This window comes from Pleurodeles waltl, chromosome 9 (genome assembly GCF_031143425.1).
Source record: "Pleurodeles waltl isolate 20211129_DDA chromosome 9, aPleWal1.hap1.20221129, whole genome shotgun sequence".
NCBI classification, from domain to species: domain Eukaryota; kingdom Metazoa; phylum Chordata; class Amphibia; order Caudata; family Salamandridae; genus Pleurodeles; species Pleurodeles waltl.
The window spans coordinates 634,456,860-634,475,578 of record NC_090448.1 but is presented as its reverse complement, the minus strand read 5'-3'; the positions used below and the strand labels follow the sequence as shown (position 1 = coordinate 634,475,578).

At 41.1% G+C, this 18,719-nt stretch overlaps 1 long non-coding RNA gene across 1 annotated transcript in view; it reads right to left on the bottom strand.

The window, feature by feature from the left end:
* Positions 1-3,793: 3,793 nt before the first annotated feature.
* LOC138258688 (uncharacterized) overlaps positions 3,794-18,719 on the bottom strand; it is a 125,576-nt gene continuing 110,650 nt past the window's right edge. Inside the window, exon 3 of the long non-coding RNA XR_011198502.1 lies at positions 3,794-4,799. This is a non-coding gene — a long non-coding RNA (uncharacterized lncRNA). The remainder of the gene's footprint in view (positions 4,800-18,719) is intronic.

Genomic DNA, 18,719 nt, shown 5'->3' with positions numbered 1-18,719 from the left:
TAAGTTCATGCAAGACTTGTTTTCTTCATGTGTCAATCTGATCAATTCAGTAATTTCTGGACTTTGCATTGCAGTATGCATCTGATACTGCGTTAAGTGTTATGACCAAACAGTTTATTCTATCTATCCTATTATTAATCTCAGTTCCTGAATAATCCAGTAATGTGTTGGGGAAAACATGTATTATTCCCAGGGGGGGCTCCTGCACAGTGGTAGAGGGGCGTCGCCTCCTTGGCTGAGCCACCAGATAAAAATAAAACGATAGTTTGCTATCATTTTATTTTTTTCATCATTTTTCATTTGCTGGCAGAGTGTACAGGGAGAGGCGGGCTGGGCCACGGGAGGTGGGAGGGGGAGCAGGAGAGGAGTGCACTAAATGCATTTGTGTGTTTGGCCTGCAGTCTGAGGCCGGCCAAACACACATGCGTCCTTAGGTTTCTCCAACCCAGCTGTGTAAACAGCCAGGCTGGAAAAACAGCACAGACCCTAGGCTTGTGTCTGAGCAGCAGTCCAAGCCGATCAGACCAATCCTGACACTGCTTTAATGCTGGGACACCATAAGAGAAGCAAGGTGGCTGGAGGCAGTGAGAGAATGGCGGCGCAATGGAAACATTAGTGTTTTCTTTTTTTTTTAACCGTTGTTTACCCAATCGTACCATGCCCACCCACCCCTGTTGACATATGCGGTGGCCGCCGCTGATTATTCCTCACCCAGCTAGTCCAGCCAAATTCTCTTTAGGCAGTAATGGGTTTGCGCTCACCAAAATAAAGCAACAGCATTGATGTTAGTGATTTTTGGGCAAATCTGGATTTAGAAATTATCTGAGGTTAGAGCTGTAAACCATTTGTATCCAATTTAGCTTTCAATCAGCACATATACAAAGTGTCCTTATCGCTTTTGACAATAAACTTGGCTCCATAAGTATAGCCATGGAACTTTCATTTCTCTGTGAGCAAAAGTGTAGTTTGTTCACTGAATAGTTATTCTGTAAGAATTAATTGAATGTTTGTGGAGAATGTACAATTAATTTAAACAAATGATTCACACATTTATAAGAAGGTATTTCATGCTTCATTCCAGCATTTCATCTTCTTTCTGGTAGATGGATATCCTTTTATCAAATCAGTAAGTAGTTGCACAGGTTTGAAACTCCAGACACATTTTCTGTAGGAGTCAAAGTAATTTAGAAAACATTATCATTTCTTTAAAGTAGCTGATCTCTGCCTTCTTTTGGAGCTCCGCGTTTGGTGGGATCTACAGCTATCCTTTTGCTAAAACAATGTGTTAAATGTACCTATTGACGCTTCAGAAAAATTGGCATTTATCCAAAGATAACTTTTTACCTTGTGTTTTTATTATCACACTTTCAGATGTCCGCGTTAAGATGGCATCAAAATATACAAGCACTTCTTAAAGATCCACGTCTTTGTCAATCTTTTCCATAAGTATGTTAGACTATTGAATGGCTCCTGATAAGCCTTGGAGCCCACACACGCATTTGTAGAATCCAGGCGAACAAACGAATGAAGTTTATCCTTGATCCTCTATCCGTTCTACCTGAGCAGATGATACTGGTCTGCTGCCCAGTGTGTGGTCATTGATGCACACTTTCAAATTGCTGTTGTTCTTCCTGCACATAACAACTAAATAGGAGTAAGGACTTCTGGAATACCTGATGATTTCAGCTAATAAAACATCTTCCAATGTATTCCTCACATCCTCCACATTTGTAGGTACAATGCAACATGATAATTTTGAGAATGTGACACAGAACCAAAAAAAGATGTCCTTGAGTAGTAGTTGTATATCCCAGATATAAAGGCGATTGATAGTGACTCATCAGAACGAGTATCTTAGTAAGAAATAGGAAGTATGTCTGAGGAGCCTATGGCATGTAACATTGGATTTGAAACTGAGGTGCCTAAATTATCTAATAATCTGGTAGAGAAGCTATTTTATTTTCTGACAGTTATAAAGCGCTTGGCTGTCCATCAGGGCTTCCCAGAGCTAAAAGGCAGGTAGATGGTCCACATTTCGAATTTTTGAAATCCAATTGTGTTGCAGAGGTGGTGATTTTTAAGAGTACAATCCAGCTGGACCCAGTAGTTATTATTGAGCCAGCTCCTGGATCCTGGCTGGCAGCAAATGAAGCATGTTCAATGAGTCCCAGTGCAATTTCCAACACTAGTGCTCATTCATTGGCAGGCACATTTTTTGTGCTTAATATTCAGTGCAGAAAACTGCAGGGGGTGAGGGAGTGCTGTTATTTTCAGTTTCAGCCAAGCCCAATGTCAACGTCTCTCCTAGAGGGCCATCAGCACTCCGATTGGTCAAGACATCTTGATGTCAACACCATCAAGGAAACAAGCATTGGCAAAGAAAATGAATGGTGCCTTTTTGACCTATTGGCTTTGACAATGCTGTTTGTCGGTGCACGGCATCAGCAACAATAACAATGCCTTTTTCCGATGCTGCATAGCATGGTGTGCTGGCAGCTATGTCATTGTCTAAGCATGGATACACTTGGTAACATATATCGCCAGGGATTCACAAGGCATGCTCCAGGCATTCATATATCTAGGGAATTACGCAGACATTATTTGTTTGGTTTATTTACTGACCCAAGATGACGGTCACCATACAGACTGATAAAAAAGAAAATGTAATTTGAGTTGCTTGAAAGTGCTTTATACATTGCTCTTTGGGCTTTTCATAAATGGTAGCTTCTGGGCCCTCAAAAAAAACTAAATTGCAAAAAATGTAAAGGACTACAAGGGTTTTGAGGAGCAACTGACAAACAGGTTGTAAGAGCAAATGGTGGGAGCGGATGGGGGAAGTAACAAGGAGTGGGCGGGGGTGAGGGAGCAATGGAGGCCTTGGATGCTGACGCTGATGACAAATCATGGAGGGGAAGAGGAAAGCGAAAGGACAAGCTTCTGGGGAGTAATAAGGGGGAAGCAGTACACAAGAACAAAAGCTAGAAAACGTGCACTCTCATGGAGTGCTGACCCTTCAAGAAAAAAGTAGTTTCATGAATATGAGAAAGAGAAGTATACAAAAGCATAGTGAAAAGACTATGCTCCATGAGAGGCAAACACAATAAGAGAAAGTCAAGCCATTGAATAAGAAGCAAGCAAATTAGTGTAACGATAAAGCAAACCACTGGTAAATGATGGGTCAACTCTAAGTCCACTGCAGTTTTTTGGTATATTTCACAAGAGACTTTCTAGAACTGACAGCTAAAATCTGTCTGGTAGACAAGGCCAAAAAATAGGCATCGCTGTCACTTCAAAAATGCTTCAGAGGTAAACAATGATTTGGAGCCTGGTTATTTATGTTTGCAAGCTTTGTATGAAATAATGTATATACTCTGTAAGAATGCAAGAAGTAATAAAAGTTTGAGAAAATTAAAAAGTAAGGCCCTAAACTTTTGCCATGAGATTTGCCTGCAGCTGTTTGCTGTTGATTCATTACTCACTAAGGGATATCACAAGAATAGCAACTTACGACAATAAGGTACCAGAAAGATCACTGTAACAAGAGTCGTAACCCACTGAGCTATTACATACAATACACATATGTGACATGTGTTAGCGTGGCCTTGGCCTATCTATTTTGTGTTAAAATAGCAAGCATTCAGCCTTGCTTAAGGTCAATGAGCCCTTTGACTCGTTCAAATTAATATTCTAAGGTGTTGTAACACACATCAATAATAAAGAGTTCAACAACAATAGAGAGTCAGTAAAGGGCGCACCATGACCAATTTGGCCACGAATAACCACACCGTTGGTATCAATTTAAAGGTTTATTTCCCTATATTAACAACACTAAAGTCACGAAAATTAATCTCAACATCAATGATAAAGATAAAGAAACATCACAGGCTGACCACATCTCCTAAAATATCTTAACTTGAACAAAGCAACAAGAACGATCATCTCAACAGGGAAAACACTCATTAATAGTAGAAATATTTGAGAAAAATATATTTAATATAGTTCAGCTAGCAAATTTACATCAGTTCATTGGCATAATGAAACACCTCACTAACGTCAGATTAGCATTAGTATGTTGGGCTTCATGCAAAAGTTTTAGTAACACTAATTTGGAAAACATCTAACTACGGCACTATCAAAACAATCAGCAGTATTATAACAGTAGCAGTTGGTACCTGAAAAACAAAAGTCAAATAACAATGCACAGATTAAACATAGTTACCTATTCACTAAGGAAAGTCAGCAGAGCGGCTACAAGTACATCAGGGGAACAGCAGTGTCAGCTTCAGGATAGGGCAGGTTAAGGGGGATGGTTTAGGATTTAGACTCTAAGATCACTAAACCATCAGATCATTAGGTCAGCATTAAAACAGGAATAATAAACTCTAAAAATAATGAAATAACAAGATGTCAGTAGACTGATTGGTAAAGTATGAAATGTCAAAGTGACAGATCACTAGAACGAAGAATGACAGAATGACCTCAGGCTCTCCGTCAGCTGTTCATTTAATTAAAATAAATTCATAGTTTTCATTGGTCAAAAGCATCAGACGAAGAAAGAACATCCAATCATAAATCCATTAGATATTGAAAATACATTTGAAAAGGCACAATATTAGTTTGCAAGACTTTGATTTGATTCTTCTTCCATTTACGTAACTCCAAACAATACTAATTGTAGTTTCTTAGACTTGCTTCCGACTGGTGTCAGTGGAGCCTTTTGTTGTTCAACCATTCCAAAATACACTGCTACCAGACGATAGTTATAAAGATATGGAAACATTTTCATATTGGCTCATTTCCTGAAGATAAATACATTTCATTAGTAGAGACACAGAATAAACTTGTGACTTAAACAAAAGAAGTTTGTTATACAACGGACGTGTGGAGAACTAATGTTTCTTTCGTGGGTACATTTGTTAGATAAACACTCACCTTATCAGTTGAGGCCCAGCAGAAAACAAGAAATGCTTATATTATTTTGTCTATTTAGTTCATCTTAAAGTGAACATCCAATCCGTACAGCATTAGCACAATATTTTCAAAGCATAAATGCATGTTTTCACACATGGTGGTGGCCAATCAGAAAAACACAATTTTAGGTTAATAGACATGTTCACGTTAATACATCTTAAATAATCAAAGCAAGTGCTAAAAATTATTAGTACTGAATTTCTACTCTTACAATCCCTCCTCTGATGAGTATATATGTCATCATACATACATCTCAAATAAATGTATTTATTTATTTTGCACAGATTTTAAAAAATTTGTTTCTCTCACATTTTCATACATTTTCTTCTTCTTTGAGTTTTTCCCATATAATCTTTCTAATTGCAATTCTTCCCTCCTCTGTTTCTTTTATAATTTTCTCCTTTTGATCACTTTCTACAATTTGCATATTTCCATATTCCAATTGGACAAATCGCAATTGAAACTCCTTGTATTATTTTCATTACCATCCCTTTTCCCAAGTTGCCAAACCAGTTTCCCACAGCAGCCATCCCTTCGCCAGCTTTTTCCCAAACAATGGGCTCTGTTAGTTCTGTTAACTTAGTTTCTTCTTTTGGTAGATTGTTAATCAGACTTCTAACTGTTTTACTGTTGCCCGGTATGTAGGAGCAACAATAACATGGACCTAGCAATTTAGAAACTCTGCCCTCTTTTGCCAAGAGGATATCTAACGCATGGCGGGTCTGACGAGTCATAGCTCTTACCACAGCCATCTCAGTATCCAAAAGGACAATGGCTCCTGAATAATTTGTCAGCATGTTATCTACAACTGTAGACAACTGTTGAATTTTGATAGAATTCAGAGCAACTCCCACTGAAGGAATTATTGCTCCAAATATGTCTCAAACAGTGCTAGAATCTGATTCTCGCTTTTGTCTCGTTGGTTGTAATTGTCATTTTATGAAATGTACTCAAGTCATCCAGTTTGTCCATTTTCAGGAAATCTATTCCCAAATAACATGCACCATACCATCCTCGAGGAAGGCAGTAATAAGCATTTTTCCACCAGATATAATATATCCCAGGCACTGGTGGGTCCTGACCATTCAGCATAAATGTCCACTTATTCTCAAACAAAAACACATGCCTACATTCACTCGTTCCCACAAATATTTTATCAACTCTAGATTACGGCCTGTATATACAAAGCTTTCCTTTGTGTTGTGCATCTAAAGCTAGTTTTCCTTATTTAGTAATGTCAGTGAATGCATAGTCAATCCTAGGACAAAGTGAAACTAATCCCTTATCTATCTTAGCTTTAATTGTTCTTCTTCTATCTTCTGTGTAATCTAAGAAACTCTATTCTAAGGGTGAAAGTAAACAGGTGAGATTATTCCTGTGGGCGAAAGCGGTCCAAAGGTCAAAGTAGGTACAAAGAAATCCCTCATTATTACAATATTATTGTCCTTAGCTATCTTATGAAGATCTCTAATGATAGGTACAAAAGAAAACACAATGTCAAAATTTGAATAGAAATAGTGTATATACTCTTGGTTATAGAATCATGTTAGGAAAAGACTACAACATAAGTTAACGGCAGACTGTGATAGACAATTCCCTCCTCAACAGAGGCTGGAACTTGTGTACAGACATAACAATCTCTCGAATCCATCACATCAACATACTCACGCAAAAAGCGATAAAAGACATTAGAAGAAAGTTCTCCCTGAACATGCAAATATTTCTCATCTAACTTAAATCTATCTATTGGTGAAAGGGTAGGTACTAGCCCTAAAGATGTAGTTTCTAAAGCTGCGGTATGGTTTGTTCCATTCTTATCAATAACAATTACACCCACAATCAATATCAAACTTACAATTGCACAAACAATCACCAAACCAATACCCATATATTTACAGCATCTATACTTAATGCTCTGTTGGTTTTGGTTATCCATGGTCTGGAAAGAGTCAGAAGTAGAGATAAAAATGCAAATATGACTATGCAGCAAAAATCAGAGCTTAGGACAAAAAAAAAACAAAAGCCTTCAGTCTTCAATGCCTCCTTATTTATTTTTGCTTTTTTTCAAAATAACGTTCACAGCTTCATTCACACTGGACCCTTTTGTCAAAATAGGTAGAGTTGTCAAATTCAGTTTAGCAGCTTGTCAAAATCAGTTTATTAAAGTCTCTCAAAATATTTTCAGCAATGTCTCTTCTATTATCCTTCAAATTCACAATCTTTACCAAAATGTTCATCAACTTCTCTTCATGTACCAAAATATAGACCCAGAAGGTCTCTATCAAAATAAAAATTCAAAAATTATTCTTGCCACTCTTGGTAGTTACATATGCCCAATCAGGACCTGAGTATCTTCGATTGGCAACTCTTTCTTTTCAATGTTCGACCTTCATTTGATTTACCATCACTCAAATCTTCATTTCTGATGGTTTCAACTTCTTCTTGAATTGTTGGTATCACATTTGTCTTCTTTGTCGACTTTGATTTTGCTTCTGGCCAGTTGTAACCTTTCAGAGATCCCCCTATTAATGCTCTTTTCAGGATTGGACACAAACTCTTCTACTTTGATTCTCCCGCAGACATTTCAGGAGGAGTCAAATCCCTTTGGTTTGGATCTGCCTTAACTCCTTTCTCGCTTGGGTTAGTCACTTGTTCAGTCTGGTTTCTCAGACCATCTGCTTCTAAGGACACCCTCCTCTGAGCAGGTATTCTCTGGACCGATTCTCCCTCTTCTTCTCTCTGGACCGGTTCTCTTACTACTTCAGTTGTAGGTGCTAAGGACGTCTCATCCTCATTTCCCAGGATTTCTTCCACTTTGTCTATTACAGGTGTGGGTATGTTAACTGGAGTATGTTCAGGCTCTGTCTAAAGGTCACTGCTTCATCTGTCTTGGCCTGGGTTTAGGTGGAGGTAATCTCAACACCTCTTCTTCCCGTTCTGTTGGATTATTCACTTTCTGAGTGTGGCTTGCGTAGATGCAGTTCGGAAGTCCTGCACACTTCAAAGTTGTGGCAGCCACTAATTGCATCATGGCACCAAACACGACTTTCTCACATGCTTTTGAATCACAACCCAATCACCAGCCTTCAGGTTGTGTCCTTGAACTTGAGGCGGTGGCAGTGTGGTAGCTTCCACCTGATGAGAGAAAGAGCGAACCACATCATCTAGACTCTTGCAGTAGTCTAACACCATATCATCTGTAATATTGACAAGAGCATTTGCAGGTACAGCTGGCAACCTCATTGCCCTTCCCATGAGTAGTTCATGGGGTGACAATCCTGTTTTCTTGTCAGGGGTGCTTCTTATTGACATTAGAACCAACAGCAAAACATCTGCCCATTTCATATTTGTGGATGCACACATTTTCGCCAATCTCGATTTCAGAGTACCATTCATTTGTTCTACAAGACCTGAGGCTTCTGGGCGGTAGCTACAATGAAGCTTCTGCTTAATGTTAAAAGCTGGACATAGCAACTTAATCACCTCTTTGTTGAAGTGACTTTCTCTATCTAATTCTAAAGAGACCGGAAAACCAAAACGTGGAATTAACTCTCTAAGCAGTAACTTTGCTACTGTGAGACTGTCATTTCTCCTTGTTGGCCACGCCTCAATCCAGTGGCTGAAAATGCACATAATCACCAACATTTCAAACCCACACACACAGGCATTTCAATGAAACCCATTTGCATTCTGCTGAATGGTCCTCCAGCCATGCCAATATGTCCCATATTGACAACTGTTCCTTTGCCCACGTTCATCTGCTGGCAGATGACGCATCTGTGGCAAACTGTTTCTGCAACTTGTCTACATTTTGGATTAAACCATAACTGTTTGAATAACCTGACCATTGCATCTCTCTCTACATGGGCCTGACAATGATAATATCTGGCCATCTGAGTCAGTAGGCTGGTGGGCAACATTGCTTTCCCTTCTCCGGTTACCCTGCATCCTCATCTCTCTGAACACATTTGAGTTTTAGCCATTCCCTGTGCTCCTCTTTTGGCACATTATCCTGAAGAGCCTTTAATTCTTCTAACTGTCCATGAGACGCATCACATAATTTGTATAAATTTCATTATTCTCTGGCAACAGTTCTCATTCTCCTCTGTAGGATATGCTGGTCAAGGCCCAAAACTTTGCGACTTGATCTGCATACGTAATGCCCAGTAACACATAACCCTGTGATCTCTGATGTGCACTGCACTTCACCACAGCAATCTTTTCAGGCATTTGAATGGCCTTCAGCAATTCATGAATTCTCTCAACATTTTTTATTAGTGAAAGAGAAGAAGATAAGAAACGTCTCTGTGACCACAATTGTTCGAAATTGCGCACAATGCCAAATCCATATTGACGGTCTGTGTAAATAGTGACATTCAGCTGCAGTAAAATGTGGCATGCTCCAGTAAGAGCCATCAGTTCTGCCACTTGTGCTGAAAACACTCCTTGAAGCCATGAAGCTTCCAGTATGCCTGCAATAGTTATGCTGCATATCCTGCCCTCAATGTGCCTACATTATCTCTCAAGCAGGAACCATCAACAAAAATAATTTGATCATTTTCTTCCAGGCAAGTATCTTTAATATCGGCTCTGGGTTTTGTGCACAATTCTGTAATTTCCAGACAATCATGTTCAATGTCATCCAATTTGTCAATGTCTATGTTTTCAATCAGAAGTAAGGTTGCTGGGTTTAGCACTGTACATCTCTTAATAGTCACATTGGGCGATTCTAGGATTACGAACTCATATCTGGTCAACCTTGAGTTGGTCAGATACTGGGTTTTGGCCCTCATAAGCAAAATATCAATTGAATGAGGTACCATTATAGTAAGGGGATAACCCATCACAATGTTCTCACTCTGAGTGAGGCTCTGCTCAACTGCTGCAACGGACCACAAAGAACCAGGTAAAGCTGCTGTGACCGGATCTAAAGTGGCTGAAAAATATACCACTGGACGATTCACACGAGTCTGAGTCAAGACATACAAAAAACATGCATCAGGTTCATGACAAAACAACAGAAAAGGTTTTGTGTAATCAGGCATTCCCAAAGCTGGAGCTTGGCACAAACTCTCTTTCAAATCAACAAATGCTTTCATACAAGCTACATCCAACACTACAGGATCGGAAACATCTTTATGTGTCAACTTCTGTAAAGGCTTTGAGAAAACTGAAAAATGTGGGATCCATAGGCGGCAATAACCTACCATTCCCACAAATATCCTTATATCTTTCTGTGTAGTTGGTGCTGGCATTTGCAAAATAGTTTCAACTCTCTGGGAATTTTCCTAGTTCTTTTTTCAATCAAGTGGCCCAAGTATTTCACTTCTTTTTGACATTATTGTAATTTATCAAAAAAAGAGAGGGACTGGGAGAATAATGGTCCAGTGTACGGTCTCCCAAGACCTGAACATATAAATAGAAATAGTACACTGTTCCAAAGAGTAGACACATGCAGGGTTGAAAAGAGTCAGTGATTTCAGGAGAGCCCTTAAACATCCACTAGGATGCCAAGCTTCATCACTGGGCAATCTCCTCGTCAGACCGGTGCTGCAATGTCTGGCGGACCACCCAAGTTATGGCGGTGGTAATATACTGAAGATTGTGAGGCAGATACAGTTAGGTCTGAAACAAATACTGACTGTTGAGAAAGCTGTAGGAGAGACAAAAAAGTAAAAATTGGCTCCGAGCCTTAAGCATCACTTTTAATGAATCAGGGAAAGGTTCAGGCCAAGATTAAAAAAGAGACAAGGGGAGTGGATGACGCTTCATCAGCACCGTAACAACTACTTCTCCTATTTTTATATTCAATAATAAGTGCTGAGTGGTCACTTACTGAGCAAGGACTATTCGTCAAAGTCTCCAGGCGCGTGGCTGAGGGCAGGTTTACTGAGGGACCAAGGACAGAATAAATAATTCTTCTTTGGTTTGAGGCTTGCGCGTTCCTATGATGCCTATTCTCTACTATGGGATGGGTGACTGATTGACCAATCGACGTTGACAAATAGTCCTCGCTCAGTAAGTGACCACTCAGCACTTATTATTGCATATAAAAATAGGAGAAGTAGTTGTTACGGTCCTGATGAAGCGTCATGGGATCATTTTTTTACCATCGAGACGCGAAACATGTTGACCAGATTGCGTTAGGATTAGATACACTACCTCATTCCTTTGTGTGGAGTGCAGTGGGACATTATTCCCCGCATCCACTCCCCTTGTCTCTTTTTTAATCTTGGCCTGAACCTTTCCCTGATTCATTAAAAGTGATGCTTAAGGCTCAGCGCCAATTTTAACTTTTTTTGTCTCTCCTACACCTTTTTCAACAGTTAGTATTCCTTTCAGACCTAAATGTATCTGCCATACAATATTCGGTATAGTACCACCGCCATAACTGGGGTGGACCGCCAGACATTGCAGCACCGGTCTGACGAGGAGATTGCCCAGTGATGAAGCTTGGCATCCTAGTGGATGTTTGAGGGCTCACCTGAAATCACTGACTCTTTTCAACCCTGCATGTGTCTACTCTTTGGAACAGTGTACTATTTCCATTTATTATTGTAATTTAGCCAGGGACACTTTGGTGGTCATTATGACATTGGTGGTAAATGCCGCTTACCGCGGTGACGGCTGCCAACATACCGTCGCGGAGGCGAACATCTGTCCGCCATATTATGACACACACACACTAAACCGACAGAATACTGCCACAAACACATATCCTCCAGACCAAAGGTCAGTGTTAAAGTGTCGATACGAACACCCATACCGTTACGCCAACAAAACAACACCCACTCATTATGACCCACAAATCACCACGGCGGACATTCAACGGTGGTAAAGCATAGGCGGTACACACCGGCAAGGTCAGAATGGCCACCCAAATACAAAACAATACAACATTGGCCAAAACGAAAATCACACACCTGACACTGAGACACACACCACACCCACCCACAGGAATCTAAAACACACACCCACATTACACACAACCATTTGCCAACACGAAAAGACTGCAGTAGCTAGCCACGCAAATCACAGAGACAACTACACACACACACCACAATCACCCATACATCCGTCACGCACGCCACATCCCACACCCCACCACATTACTCAACACCCTCTGCACAACACTCACCACACAACAACCATGTCCCCACTAAGGCACCCCCGTTTCACAGATGAGTAGTTGCAGGCCATGGTGGAGGAAATCGTCAGGGTAGAGCCACAGCTCTTTGGAGCACAGGTACAGCAAATCTCTATTGCCAGGAAGATGGAGCTCTGGCGGAGAATCGTGGACAGGTTGAATGTCGTGGGATAGCATCCAAAAACAAGGGACGACATCAGGAAGAGGTGGAACAACCTACGGGGGAAGGTATGTTCTGTGGCAGCAAGGCACCAGCTTGCCATCCAGAGGACTGACGGCGGACACCCTCACCTCCTCCCCCACAGCTGACAGCATGGGAGGAGCAAGTCATGGCAATCCTGCATCCTGAGGGATTCACTAGAGTAGCCGGAGGACTGGACACTGGTGAGTCAATATTTACTACTTATCACCCCCATACCTGCATGCCATCTCAGCCCCTCACCCTGACTCCCATCACTCCACTCCATCCCATACAGTGCACCTACACATGTGACTAACCCCATTGCCAAGCCCTGAATGCCATACCAATGCATGTACAGCCCTCCTAGCCCTGCATGTACACCCATCACCAAAGCATGCACAGCATGGATAACTAACAATATCACAATACACAAACAAAGGTGTCAGGGCAACAGCAACGATGTTGGGGATGTACAATATGTCACAGACATGAAGCATAATACATCACTTACATCCCCACAGATGCCACAGCCAGTCCCAGCATGGAGGAGGCACTACGACTATCCAGTCCCACAACAGAAGATGCTCCCAGTGACGACAGCAACTCTGGACTTTTGGATCTGGATGAACTACCTGGCCCATCAGGGACCACTGGTCAGTCGGCCATCCCAGCCCACTCCCAGTCCACCACAGAGCCTTCCCCCTCAGTATCCAACACCACAGCACCCACCCATTGTCCCCACACCTCTGTCCCCAGGACATGTCAATCAGCAGTGTGCCCACCTGTACAGGGACCCCAATCAACACCTCACAGCCACGACAATCAGGGTCCTGGGGTAGTAGCAGTGTGCACACCGTTCAGGGGACACAGGAACAGGGGGACAGGGACACTAGGAGGACAGCTGTGTGCCAAGGGGAGGACAGGCCCAGGGAACCGACTCTCCAGGAGGCACTCACTAATGTCCTGGGGGCTTACCAACAATCTCAGGACAAGATGAGCCAGATTCTTAACAACATGCAGGAGAACAAGCGGCTGCAGAAGGTATACCATCAGGAGATCAGAGAAGACTTCCAGGCCCTTAACACCACAATGGTCTCCATAGCAGGTGTCCTGGCTGATATGGCGAACATCATGAGGGCATGTACAGCACACCAGCAGGTCCCTTCCACTAGCCAGTCAATGGAACAGCCCACAACATCTGCTGCAGCTGTTAGACAGGAGACCCGGCCACAGGACCCACAGGCCACCATCACCCCTCCCCGTGCAGAAGGTGAACCACCCCTGTCACCCAGAGAGATGCCAGAGACACTTGCCAAGACCAATAAACTCTGAAAATAATAAAATACCAAGATGTCAGTATACTGATTGGTAAAGCATGAAATGTCAAAGTGACAGATCTCCAGAACGAAGAATGACAGAATGACCTCAAGCTCGCCATAAGCTGTTCATTTAATTAAAATACATTCATAATTTTCATTGGTCAAAAGCATCAGGCGATGAAAGAACATCAAATCATAAAAACATTAGATATCAAGAAATACATTTGAAAAGACACAATAATAGTTTGCAAGACATTGATTTGATGCTTCTTCCATTTACGTAACTCCAAACGATACTAATTGTAGCTTCTTAGACTTGCTTCCGGCTCTTGTCAGTGGAGCCATTTTGTTTAACCATTCCAAAATACGCTGCTAACGGATGATAGTTACAAACATGGGGAAACATTTTTGTATTGGCTCATTTCCTCAAGAGAAATACATTTCATTAATACAGACACAGAATAAACTTGTGACTTAAACAAAAGAAGTTTGTTATACAACGTACGTCTGAAGAACTAAATGTTTATTTTGTGGATACATTTGTTGGATGAACAGTCACTACAACTTCATCTACTTGAGGCCCAGCAGAAAACAAGAAATGCTCCTATTATTTTGCATATTTAACTAATCTTAAAGTGACTGTCTGATCAGTACAGCATTAGCACAATAATTTCAAAGCATAAATACATGTTTTCAGACCTGATGGTGGCCAATCAGAAAACCACAATTTTGGGTTATTAGACATTTTCATGTTAATACATCTTATATAATCAAAGCAAGTGCTAAAAATTATTAGTACTGAACTTCCACTCTCACACATGCATGTTACACATTATGCTTTGTAGCAGTTGCACTAACTCCCTTTGCTATTTGTTATTGATTAAACCAGTAACTAGACTGCGAAGAGATCTCTTCTGCAAGGGCATTAATACCCAGAGCAACATTACTGCTCTGGCATTTGCTGTGTACACAAGTAAAAGCCTTAAACGAGTAAGATATTTTAAAATGCTGTCTGTCTCTACACAAATTAAGAAATTCAGAACAGATTTACAATCACTTAGTTTCTTTGGGGAAAAAGTTTTTGTAAAATAAATGCATAGGTTGACTGACAGACTACCTCCTCGTGACTCTGCCATTTGTGACTCCGCCCCTTTTCACTGCCAACTCTTTAACTTTGATTTGCAGGATCCTGGAGTACATATTTTCTATTCCCATTTCCAGCACTACTTACCCGTAATAAGACATACCTCAGCTACTTACAAGCGTGCTTGCAGACAGACGCAGCTGCAGTGTTAAGCTCACAGCAAATAAGAACCAAGCATATCTCGCCACCTCAAGTCCAACACCACTCACTTCTTACATAGGACATGTGCATGCACCTTCTATCTATACATGTGAGATCCTACATGGCTCGCATGGGACCAAGTAACAGCACAATGAGGCCACACAGGTGTCAATTGTGAGCCTTGCAGATGGCGAGATAACAGACCACGGGGCTATTCCACTCCCAAGATGTACAGAACCGCCAAAGAAATGCCAAAGCAAAGACTTGTGCATGTTAGTGGAAGACTCCATGCTGGGCTGTAATTAGGACACCGATGGCCTGGCGTGCACGCCACATGCACTAGAACTGTGAGTTCCTCAGAAGAGATGAGACTCCAAGGCAACACCTTGAGTGTCATTCAAATGTTGGTTTGGGCCCAAACAAGACATATTTTGGGGCCTCCTATTAAAAAAAACTGTGAATGTATAACCCAAGTTCAGCATGTTCCTTTCCTTAGTATGCCAGGCACTATTGAATAATACGTGAAACTTCCAGAAACAGCCAGGACACCTTAAACAGTGGTAAGCACAAACTGGCCAAAGTTCCCAAGTCAAACAGAATCAAACGAAAGCTTGAAAAGGCTTTGAGGAAGTCATTTCTTTTGGACATGTTTAGAAAGCTGGCCCTTTATGTGGTATGTAAATACCATGCAAAGGGTCCAGGGGATCCCCAGTGAGTGGACAGGGCGTCCCATAAAATCCCAAAGTGCTCTATTTAGGGGTAGAATGGTTGAGAAGCCTTAGGCTTAACCCAGAAGAGTGCATGACATCTACAAATACACACAACAGTCAATAAATGAGACACACAACTCAAAAAGAAGATCCACACCAATTAAAAAAAATAGCAAGTATCTTTATATATGTTTAGGCATTAGAGAAAAAACGATCAGCTAAGTATGTTTTTAAATAGGATTCTTTTCACTATAAAGAGTGGACATACTGCAATTTTTTAGTTCTGCAATGTTATCCAATGGGATGAAACCTACTCTGCAAAGTGGTACTTAGCAGCGACTTACAAGACCAATCTTCTGGAGTTAGGGTAAGTATGGAGCATTACAGTGGCCCGTTTGTTTTGTCAGTTATGTGCTGGTCGCGCTGCATGCTGATTGTTTAATGGTAAATTTGGGAAGAAATGCCTACTCTAAATGGAGGTCGGACTAGTGTATAGGGACAGGCCCGCAGACTGGATAACTTTGTGGGCTACTCGTGCCTGTATTGGATTGTAGTCCACCCGAATGTTAAGATTTATAATTTACTGTTTTGGAGGAGTACATCTGCATACTACAATCGTTAGCGTTATCGAATTTAGAAGGAGTCGCTAGCGTGTTTTTTGGATCCCGGAGATAGATGTACCATTCTCAATACAACAACGCCAAAAGCGGGATGAGCCATGCGCTTTGCAATTTTGAAAGGGATAGTGGGATATTAAATTATGTTAAATGCTTTACATTTGAAGTACGCATAAGGCGGATATTTATTATAGTGGCACTGCAATTGTTGAGATTTCAGTGTAATATTTGTTTTGGGAGGAGCTTAGGTTTTTCCCTTAAGTGATTATGGATCTTTATTTGTTTGTGGATCCCAGAGATAGTTATATTTACCTTTTTATTTATGACACTTTAAACAGAGGACGCTATCTTTCTCTGTAATCTTAAAATTACAACAAGAGGAGAAAAAAATAAACGAAAAATGATGTTACATTTGAAGCACTTGCAAGGGGCATGCTCTCAATTTGCATTTTCCCAGTGATGATTAGCATCCGCCTCGACTGTTCAGACAGTGTCATTTCATTCAGGCATTATTATATAAGTTGATCTCCTAGTATGTTCTATGAGACCATAGTAGTTCTTTTTTGTTACTGCACCAACCGGGATATATTAAGGATGTTTTGGTCATGGTCATAATAGAAAAGATTTGTTATTATGCACATTTTGTTTAATTTTGTTTTTTGTTTCATTTTTCACAAATGCTTGAATATGAAAGTACTATACATTGCCATTACAGATAATTTATATGGATGTATCAAGGTACATAGATGTCTACAGGGCACATCTTACTGCGGCAACACGCCAGGAAAGGCCGAACATAGTATTTTGCTACCGGACAAGTACTTCGTCCGTGATTGTCCAGATCTTATTTAGTCCATTGAGTAATTATGGATGTGATTGTTTTGAAAACGTTTTGCGAGTGGGGAGTGGTCTTATTGCATTTGGGGTAATAACCCTACTAGACTTGAACTGTATTTGGAGGATCATAACCATGTATGATACGTATTGTTTTTTTCAGTTTTCGTGAATTTATTTGTGACTATAGTTCGGTTGGCTTCATGACTGAAATCTGGTCTTCGTGAAGATAAGATTTTGGGGACAACTGGACTCTTAGAGAGGTAATAGACCGTATCTTTCCCTTTTTTGGCTCGAATAATAAGCGTTCTTCTCTCATGAACCATAGGACTAATAATTTTGTTTTCACAGGTGTCTTTATTTCTTCACTGTATTATTTTCATTTCAGATTTTATGTTCTCACTGGGATGTTTGATTGTTAAACGACTTTGCTAACTCCATCTTGAGGTCCAGGTGGTGGTCAATTTGGTGCTTTGGTTCTTTTGCTGCTTCACAGGGTGGTTTTGTCTTTCTTTCTTTTTTAATGTGTTAAATGTTTTTGTTTTTCTTTAAACTTGTTTTGGGGAACATAAATACCCAGAGGGAAGCAATAAACGGATGCATTGACATTATTTTATGTTGGCATTCATGAATTTCGAGTGTCTGGTTTTAATGGTTTAGTAGTAATAAAGTGAGATGTTGTATTCGTTTTAGTGATGCTATGGTGCATTGTGAACTTATAGAATGACTTTATACCATTATCAGCCTTGAAGAAGTCCCTAGGTAGGGACGAAACACATGTCCGCTGAAATCATCTATTGACTGAGATCGTCAACGCACCTGTCATGCTGTTATATCAATGTTTATTTTTATGTTGACATATTCCTGGTGTACATGTAAAAAGAATCAAGATTGAGTAAAAGACATATGTTCCTCTGCAACGGTTGGAGGTTTTCTTCTCTTTCTTAAGAAGTTAAATATGTACTATAGTCATTACGATTGTTTTGACAACGATTACATTGTTGTCATTTCCTTGACCATGATGTAATAGCTATATACGATATAGTATCCGCGACTTGCTTTATATATAAGTATGGGGCAAGGCCCATGGCAGCACCAACAGGCCACTTCAGGAGGCACTGGGGCGTCCGGGTGCACAGGTACTTTTCAGCACTGGGTGCCCAATGTTGTCCTGTGGGGGAAAAACATACAGCATTCGGGCATTTCACAGCAACTTACGGGACCAATTTCCTGGACTTAAGGCAAGTATGGGGCAAGGTCTAAGGCAGCACCAACAGGTAACTTCGGGAGGCACTGGGGCGTCTGGGTGCAGTGGTACCTTTCAGCGTCGGGTGCCCAATGATATGCTTTGAGGGGAAAATATGTACTGCACTCGGACATTTCACAGCCACTTACGGGACCAATTTCCTGGACTTAAGGTAAGTATGGGGCAAGGTCCAAGGCAGCACCAACAGGCCACTTCTGGAGGCACTGGGGCGTCCAGGTGCAGAGGTGCTTTTCAGCATCGGGTGTCTAATGCATTCAATGGAGAACTGCAAAAGGAGGCTGCAGGCTGTAGCTAGGAAGCCAGTCGGGCTGAACCAGCATGTGGGCTTAGGCCTTGCTATGCTCAGCAATGGGTGGACACCTTTGGTCCTCTTCTACAAGGCCCAGGG